Genomic DNA, 9,283 nt, shown 5'->3' with positions numbered 1-9,283 from the left:
AACTTCCCTTCAGCCTTTACTCTTATGGTGAGCCTGATGGTAAGCTTCCTTAGTAGAGGGCACTAGAGGTTCTGCTGCTGTTTCTGAAAGCACCTTCAGTCGTAGGTGTGGGTATGAGAACATCCGATGATATTTGTCCCAGAACATCCCTGAGCTGGACTGGTGATCATCTGTCCATGATCCTCTCAACACAGACATTGTGAGCTCCACTCACATCCACCCGCTAACTCCCTCTGCATGTCCCAATCCCCAAGGTCTAGCTCCACGGCATTCTAGTTTTTATCCACACATTGGATCCCTAACTTCCTCTACTTGCCCTGGCTCTTTAAGAACTGTCTCCTCCACCCTTCCAAAAGAGACAACACACAATGTGCTTCAGGTCTCTTGTCCACACCAGTGCCTTCTGCACATCTCAAGCTCAGCCAGTAGCTGAGCCAACACCACAGCTTGCCTGCATCTTGTAATGTTGCTTCTTGCCCAGCAGGCACTAGGGAACAATCTGGCTTAAACAAGCTAATGAAAGTCTCTGAAACCCACTGGGCTACTAGTACACCTTCTCCAATGAGCTCTGAACTTCAGTCTTGCAAATGCCCTCTCAAAAAAGTTCCACTTCTGAGTTTTCCAAGTTTTACTTGCCTAGGTATCCTCCCTCAGGTGCCCTTTTATCTTAAAATCAATCACTCTTTTACCATAGTTCAATTGTTTTCTTTTTATGCCTCTCCTATTGCAATCACAGTGTAATTTCAGTCTTCTAACTTTACCAATAGTAATACACTTGGTAATTCTTTCAGCAAAGACTTATGAATGAGAAACATTTTTAGTCATGGTCTAAAAGCAGATTTTGCCACCATTCTTGGGTAGTTTAACTGAATATAGATTGATTGTTGATTTCTCTTAGCATTCATAAAATATTGTTGCCCAGACTTCTGGGTTTTTAATTGATTGGATGGGTGTTATCAATCTAACATAGTGTTTAGGGGGGAATTTTGTCATTTTCACCCTTACTACTTTTATGATCATTTGCTGGTCTGCATTTGACAGGAATGTATGTGGTCTTTCATACCCCATTATATTGCTTTTCCGTTTCTAAATGTAAGGATTCAGGCTCTTCACCCATTCTGGAAACTAGCACTTACTGCCTTTCCAAATATTGCCTCTGTTTTATTCTTTCTCTCTTCCCTGACTGAACTTTTACAAGACATATGAGGGAGCTTCAAAACGTTGTGGAACCATTTCAATATCTTTTACTTCATTATTCCACGAACTTTTTGAAGCTCCATCGTATACTGTGCCTCCTCATTCTAAACTGCACCAACTCTAATTTGCCTTCTATTTTAACTTTTATTTTCCTCTAAGCTGTACCTTTTAAATAATTTCTTCAGATGTGTTTACCTCTTTCTCAAGTGTTCTCTCTTAATGTGTCTCATTTTCAATTTCACCCACTCATTGAGTTTTTAATGTAAATTACTACAAACCAAACTAATCAAGCCCACAGTCATGGACAGAGTAAAACTATGCCATAGGGCTTCTGAGACTGTAAATCCTGATGAGCGCAGACTGCTTCATATTTCTCCTGTAGAGATCAAACCACTGATCTTTCAGTTACCAGCCTAACACTTAATTCACTGAACCACCACGGCTCCTTTAGTAAATGACTCCAGTTGGTTTATTTGTTTCATTTTCAATTCTGACGAATCCTATTTGTTTCATTTTTCAAATTTGCTTGCTCATTTTTCAGTTGTATGTTTTTTATCAGATGTTTTTTGTAATTATATAACCACTTAAAACGTACTTATTCTATAGTTTTCTGCACAACAGTTTGAAATTCCTGCTCTTCATTGCGTCTATTGATACTTACAGTGAATTATTATCTCAACTATTTTGTAACTTTTCATTTTTAGTTTGTCTTCAGAGGGGTTTATCTGTAAAAATCTTGCATATTACCTATCAATGGATGAGTGGATAAGTAAACTGGGATGCATGCTAGAATACTGGAATCCTGGTTTGGCACTGTAGGATAAGCATTAGACTACCAATCTAAAGGTTGGCAATTTAAACCCAATCTAGAGTCTCTATGAGTCAGAAAAGTTCAATAGCACTTAACAACAACAATAACAACTGGAATACCGCTCAGTGATAAAGAAAAGTGAGCTCTTGAAACATCTTGGAATATAGATGAACTGGGAGGAAATTATGTTGAACATAATAAGTCAATCATAAGAAAACAAGTATTGTACATGAAAAGGTAGTATACGGAAACTAACATTCCTTAGCGGCCACCAAGGATGGGGAAGAGAGGGGCACTCCACTCTCTATACTAATGATTCTGGGTGATGAGAACAAAAAATGAAATAAAACTCACTGCTAATGAGTCTACTCTGACTCATAACTACACTGTCTAGGGTTTTCAAGACTGTGAATCCTTATAGGGACAGGAAGTCTTATCTTTCTCCCTTGGACTAACTAGTGTGTCTGCACAGCTGATCTTTCAGTTAGCAGCACAAGGTAACACAAAATAAGGTGATGTGCACACAGCTGGATGAAGCTAGATGACATCATCAAAATGTACAAAAGGGAAAAGAGGATCTATACGCAATTGCTTTGGTGTATAAGTGAAACAATAAAAATAAAAAAAAATAAAAAATGCGTGAATATATATGCAGAGTCCTGCTGTGGCACTGTAGGATAAGCAATGGACTATAAGGTCGATTGGATTGGGTTTAAATTCACCCATTGCTCCTTGGAAACCCTTTACAGGTTAGCTATGAGTCAACACAGACTTGAAAGCATTTAACAACAACAAAGGCATACATGTGTATATACGTATCTGTTCTTCTTGTTAGGGATCATCGAGTTGGCTCTGACTCATAGTGACTCTGTTCACAACAGAACAAAGCATTGCCCAGTGTTGTGTCGTCCTCAGATTGTTGTTATGTTTAAGCCCATTGCTGCTGCCACTGTGCCAATCCATCTCATTGGAGGTCTTCCTCTAGCTCGTTGACCCTACATTTTACAAAGCATGATGTTCTTTTTCAGGAACTAGTCTGTCCTAATAGGTCGGCAGTTCAAGCTCACCAGCCACTCCTCAGAAACCCTATACAGGGTTGCTATGGGTTAGAACAGACTCGACGGCACTTAACAACAATAATCCTTTCATTAAATGCTTTTACCCTGAAGAATCCAGGCTTTATATAATGACCTCAGTTATAACCCTTTGTCATATATGGGCCCATTTCTCTTGTCTCAACATAGGCACCTAGTACTCAAGGCAACTGCTATTCCCTAGAACTTGCAGAGCTCCACATTATCAACTCACTTTTATAGTTCGCTTGGTACCCAGTGTTTTTCTTCACTTACTTATAATCTAAGTTATGCATTCAAAGAATGTGTCTGTTTTTCAACTAGCATTCCAAGGTGTTTTTGTTATGAGAGTTACAGCATATCTCTTCCACCATGTTTCCAGACATAAATATGACAATTATTTTGAAATACGTTTTCCACAGTAACGTATTTGTTTCCTTCTGATACACAATCTTTTAAAAACTGTATTGCAACTGGCAGAACAAGTGGCCAAAACAAAAAGTAACTTTCCTAATGATCATGCTTCCCAAAACGGTTCTATTAAACTAAATGTCTAAAAGCAGCAAACAGTTTTATTTGAGTTCTCTGAGTCATCTGAATTAGTCAATGTTTTCAAAGTGTCTTTTGAGATGAAACCATTATTCATTAGCAAACCCAAGATTTTTGACTCCTTTTAAAAATGGTAATTTGCCCACCTGCTAGGAGAGAACAATTTCACCTTTGCATTAATGAGTGGAGACAGAATACCCAGGAATCCTATTTATGAATTCGCAAGTTGAAGAACTTCATAGACAAAAGTATCTGCTTTTGCTGTTACAAAGCTACTTTTACATTACAATGGCAATGCAATGAAAGAGAACATTTTGGCAAGGCTGTGCACCTCCTGAAAATAGAAGGGAGCCACAAGAGAAGATCCGTTATTCTCATTGTTTCCATATCATTGTTTCTATAAGTGTGAGAAATATCTCCATATTTCTCAGTAGAGTAGACCTTATTCAAGTAGTCCATTCTCAACACCTGCCCTATAAATAATGTTCTGTGCTCTTTCTAGTCTATTTCTCTAGAGGGGGAAGAAGTATTCAATTATATAATCAGCATTTAATTAAGGACTCAATCCATTAGAATATAAATAAAAAAGAATATTAAAGAACCAGCCTTAAAGAACCTGAGAAATATTTATCAGTCTGAGCGGTAATGAGATGAAAGCTATTCTCAGCTTCTAGTTAGCCAACTAGTGCTTGGTATTTTTTCCCCACATTGTATTTTTATCCATACTGTATTTCTTTCTACATCAACTCTGAAATTACACTTAAAGTGATCTGATTTTTTTCCCTAAGGGCTACAGTGACTTTTGAATAAACTTTTCTCACAGAATGAAAAACTATCTGAAAGGCAACATTAATCATCATGTCAACAGACAAAAGTGAGAGACTGATGGAAATCTAGCATAGACTGTTGTTGTTGTTATGTGCCGTGGAGTCTGTTCTGACTCATAGCGACCCTGAATAGGGTTTCCAAGGCTGTAAATCTTTATGGAAATAGAGAGCCTCATCTTTCTCCCACAGAACAGCTGGTAGTTTGGAACTGCTGACCGTGAGATTAGCAGCCCTATTCGTAACCACTATGCTACCAGAGCTCCTTTAGCATAGCCTAGTGTACTACAATTCTGACAGATCTCAAACCTACAAATAAACTTTTTCTACAGCACTTGTTTGAACAATCTAGAGGTAAATTTAATTCAAATGCCTTCAAAATTAGTTTTGAAGACTTCATTCAGTAAGAAAATAGCCTAATGTAGGAGCGGTTCTCAAAGAGGCCCTGGTGGAGTAATTGTTAGGACTCCATGGTATCTGAAAACAAGAATATGAGCATTTCGCTCATTGTAAAGCAGGCATTTGAGACTCTGGGTTAATTCTCTTGTGAATCAAGCTACTCTTAAATGGGCTATTTATTAAAATAGAACTTTGGGGTCAGAAGAGCTAGTGAAGCACTGAAAAGCTCCAAAATTACTGCCAAACCAGATTCTCTCTAGGGATAATCTATCTGGTTCATATATAGAATGAGTTCAACTGCAAAAATGTTTTAACCTGATGGTATTTCATGTAAAAAAGAAGTCTTCCTTCTGAATTTCAAAAGTTAAATCAAGTTACTTTCATAAACTTTTATATATGTTGCTGTTAGGAGTTCTCACACTATGTTGTTGTTAGGAACTTTCATACTATGTTGTTGTTAAGTGTATCAAGTTAGTCCCCACTCATAGTGACTTTGTATAGGGTTTCTGAGGAGCAGCTGGTAGGTTTGAACCACAGACCTTACAGTTGATAATCCAGTACTTATCTTACAGCATGGTGCTATATACATCTCCATATAGAATCAGCACTGGACTGTGAACCACAAGGTCAGCTGTTCAAACCCACCAGCTGCTCCTCAGAAACCCTATACAGGGCCACTATGCATCAGGACTGAGTACTTAACAACAACATTAATGTTAACACAGATCATTCAATCATGTAGCCTGATAAACGGATAGCAAGTTTAGGCCTTCACGCTGCATTCAGAAGAGGACATGAACAAGGAATATCATTGCTGACATCAGATAGATCTTAGATGAAAGCAGAGAATATCAGAAAGAGGTTTACTTGTGCTTTATTGACTATGTGGACTGTGTGGACAAGGTATGGACAACATTGAGAAGAATGGGTATTCTGGAACACTTCATTATGCTCACAAGGAACCTGTATATAGTTCAATAAGCAGTTGTAAAAAGAGGATCCTGAATGGTTTTAATCAGGAAAGGTGTGGGCCAAGGTTGTACTCTTTCATCATACTTGTTCAACCTGTATGCTTTGTAGATAATCTGAGAAGCTGGATTATATAAAGAAGAATGTGGCATCAGGATTAAAGGAAGATTCATTAATAGCCTGTGATATGCAGGTGACAATCTAGTTTGATGGAAGGGATGAGGACTTAAAATACCTACTGATGAAAATCAAAGAGCACAGCCGTCAGTATGAATTGCACCTTAATGGAAAGAAAACAAAAAGCCTCTCAACTGGACCAATGAAGAACAACATGATAAATGGAGAAAAGATAGAAGTTATCAGACTTCATTTTGTTTGTATCCACAATCAATACTCATGGAAGTAGCAACGAAGAAATCGAACAATGTATTACATTAGACTAATCTGCTGCAAAAGACATCTTTGAAGTGTTCAAGAGCAAGTCAGTTTGAGTACTAAGGTGTGCCTGACCCAAAACTTGGTATTTTCAGTAGCCTCATACACATATGAAAGTTGGACAATGAATAAGAAGGATGCTACACGAATTGATGCATTTGAGTTACAGTGTTGGAGAGGAATATTAAAAGTACTATGGGCTTCCAGAAGAACAAACAAACCTATTTTGGAACAAGTACCACCAGAATGTTTGCTAGAAATGAGGATGGCCAAACTTCATCTCTCATACGTCGGCCATGTTATCAGGAGGAACCAGTCTCCAGGAAGACTCTCAATGAGATGAATTGGCACAGTGTCAGCAGCAATGGACTCAAGTTTAACAATTGTTAGAATAGCACAGAACCATGCAGTGTTTCTTTCTGTTGTGCATAGGGTCGCTATGAGCCAGAGCTGACTTGACAGCACCTAACAACAACAAGGTTGTGCACTCATCTGCTAATGTACATGTTCGTGGTTTGAATACAGTGGTGCTGAAGGAGAACAGATGTGGCAATCTACTACTCCCTTAAAGATTCCAACCTAGAAAGCCTTAGGGGTCCTTCTGCACTGTCACATGGGATCATTAAGAATTGGAATCAACTCAACAGCGCCCAGCAGCAACAATCAAATGAGTCACAGTCTACCATCTTTGCCACATTCAGTTCATTATAACAAGGTCATGAGTTCTGTCTTCACTAAGGGAAGAAGGTGATACAAGAATATGACTTACTGCAAGTAATCTTAGCATGTGTCCACTTCAGAGAACTTGATGGACTCTTTCCATGAAATCATATAGAAGCTAAGTGTCTGAAAGTTACATTCATTCGATTAACATTTGCTAGCAACTTGTGTTATAAAACTGGAGGTATGTTCCTTCAGACAAATGATTGGCCATAAAATTTAATAACATGACACATAGAGACATAGCAAACATTTTCACATCAAAAGAAAAGAAAGGCTTAGTGAATAGTTCTCAGAATGAATTATAAAAACTCATAGACATAAAATAGTATTAATTCTGTATTTGATGTAGCAAACTAAGTATTTAATAGAAAAAAATATCAGTTCTACATTGGATTCCATCATTCCAACCAGTCAACCTTTGATCCATGAGAAAGTCACAGATGTTGAGTATTATCCAGCACTTCCTGACAAATATTTGTCCTCTAATGATCAAGATTAAAAGGGGTATAAAATAAAGCAAGAGTCAGGACCCTTCCAGATGCACAAAGTGATTATGTGGAATGACTTATGTGCTAAATCAAACAAAAGAGAAAGCTGAAAATGTGTGTTCACCCAACAAATACTGTCACTTCCTATAACCAGATACTTTAAAAAGCACTTAGGACATGTTGCCAATCAAAGCAGACTCAGTCTTTGCCCTCAGGATCTCTTGACATTGTCATGTGCAAGTGAAAATGATGCTACTTTAGATTTTCACTGCCCAGTATGGCAGCCAAAAACGACATGATCTTATTGTATACTTGAAACATAGCTAGTCAGAAATAACATGTGCCAAAAGTGTAAGACATACAGTGGATTTCAAAGATTGACAACAAAGGAAGAGAATGGAATTTCAGTACTAATTTTATAGTGATTGCATATAATTTTTTTTAAATATTGCACTATTTAATATATGCAAGCTGTCCCCTGATTACAAACAGTTTCTGTTCCTAGGTCTAGCTTTAAGTCAAATTCATATATAAGTTGGAACAGTTAGGTATGGTTCATATCCAAAAGCAGGTTGTTCTAGTATGTTTCTACACATAAAAAACATTGAAGAAACTTTTTCAGCTACACTAAAACATCTTTAACTTAGTACCATAATAATAATAATAATCCACCACTTGCAAGTAAGTTTGTTGTACTATAGTGACTTGTGTGTTGATGTGATGTTGGAAGCTATGTCACCTGTATTTAAAAGACCAGCAGGGTCACCCATGGTAGACAGGTTTCAGCTGGGCCTCCAGAATAAGATAGAGTAGGAAGAAGGAGATGCAGGCTACCTTATAAACAGCAGGCTAACACTGTCAGACATAATACTGGGAGATGAGCCGCTCAGGTTGGAAGGCACTCAAAATATGACTGGGAAAGAATTGTAGCCTCAGAGTAGAAGTAGCCATAATAATGTAAATGGAGTGAACTTTTAAATACCTTCCCTTGCTGATGAGGCACAATTTAAAATGAGGAGAAACAACTAAACATCCATTAATAATCAGGACATGGAATGTACAAAGCATGAATCCAGGAAAACCGGAAGTTGTAAAAAAGAAAATGGAACACATAAAGACCAATATCCTAGACATTGCTCAGATTAAAGGGCCAGCGTTGGCCATTTTGAATCTGATAATCATATGGTTACTATGCCAGGAAGGACAAATTCAAAATGACTGGCATTGCCTCATCATCAAAAATAATATCTCAAGATCTATATTGAAATATAATGTTATCTGTGATAGGATAATATCCATCCACCTACAAGAAAAATGAATTAATACCAATATTATTCAAATTTATGTATCAACCACTAAAGTCAGTGATGATGCAACTAGGCAATCAAGATGCATTGATAGTTACTGGTGATTGGAATGCAAACATTGGAGATGTGTGATCAGTAGTTGGAAAACATGGTCTTGGTGATAAAAAACGACAGTAGGCATTGCATGATGGAACTTTGCAAGACCAATGAGTTGTTCTTTGTAAATACCTTTTTTTAAAAAACACCAAAAAAGTGAGTATACACAAGGACTTCACCAAGTGGAACACACAAGAATCAAATTGACTATGTCTGCAGGAAGAGGAAGTAGGAAAGCTCAATATTATCAGCCCAAACAAGACCAGGGGCTTGCTCACTGTGGAACAGATCATTAATTGCTAATATGCAAATTCAGGCTGACGCTGAAGAAAACTAAAACAAGTCCATGAAAGCTAAAATATGAACTTGAACACATCCCACTTGAATTTGTTGTTGTTAGGTACCGTCTAGT

Source organism: Chrysochloris asiatica, unplaced genomic scaffold (genome assembly GCF_000296735.1).
Source record: "Chrysochloris asiatica unplaced genomic scaffold, ChrAsi1.0 scaffold00001, whole genome shotgun sequence".
In the NCBI taxonomy this organism is placed as follows: Eukaryota; Metazoa; Chordata; class Mammalia; order Afrosoricida; family Chrysochloridae; genus Chrysochloris; species Chrysochloris asiatica.
The sequence above is the reverse complement of the archived record's forward strand: the minus strand, read 5'-3'. Positions refer to the sequence as shown.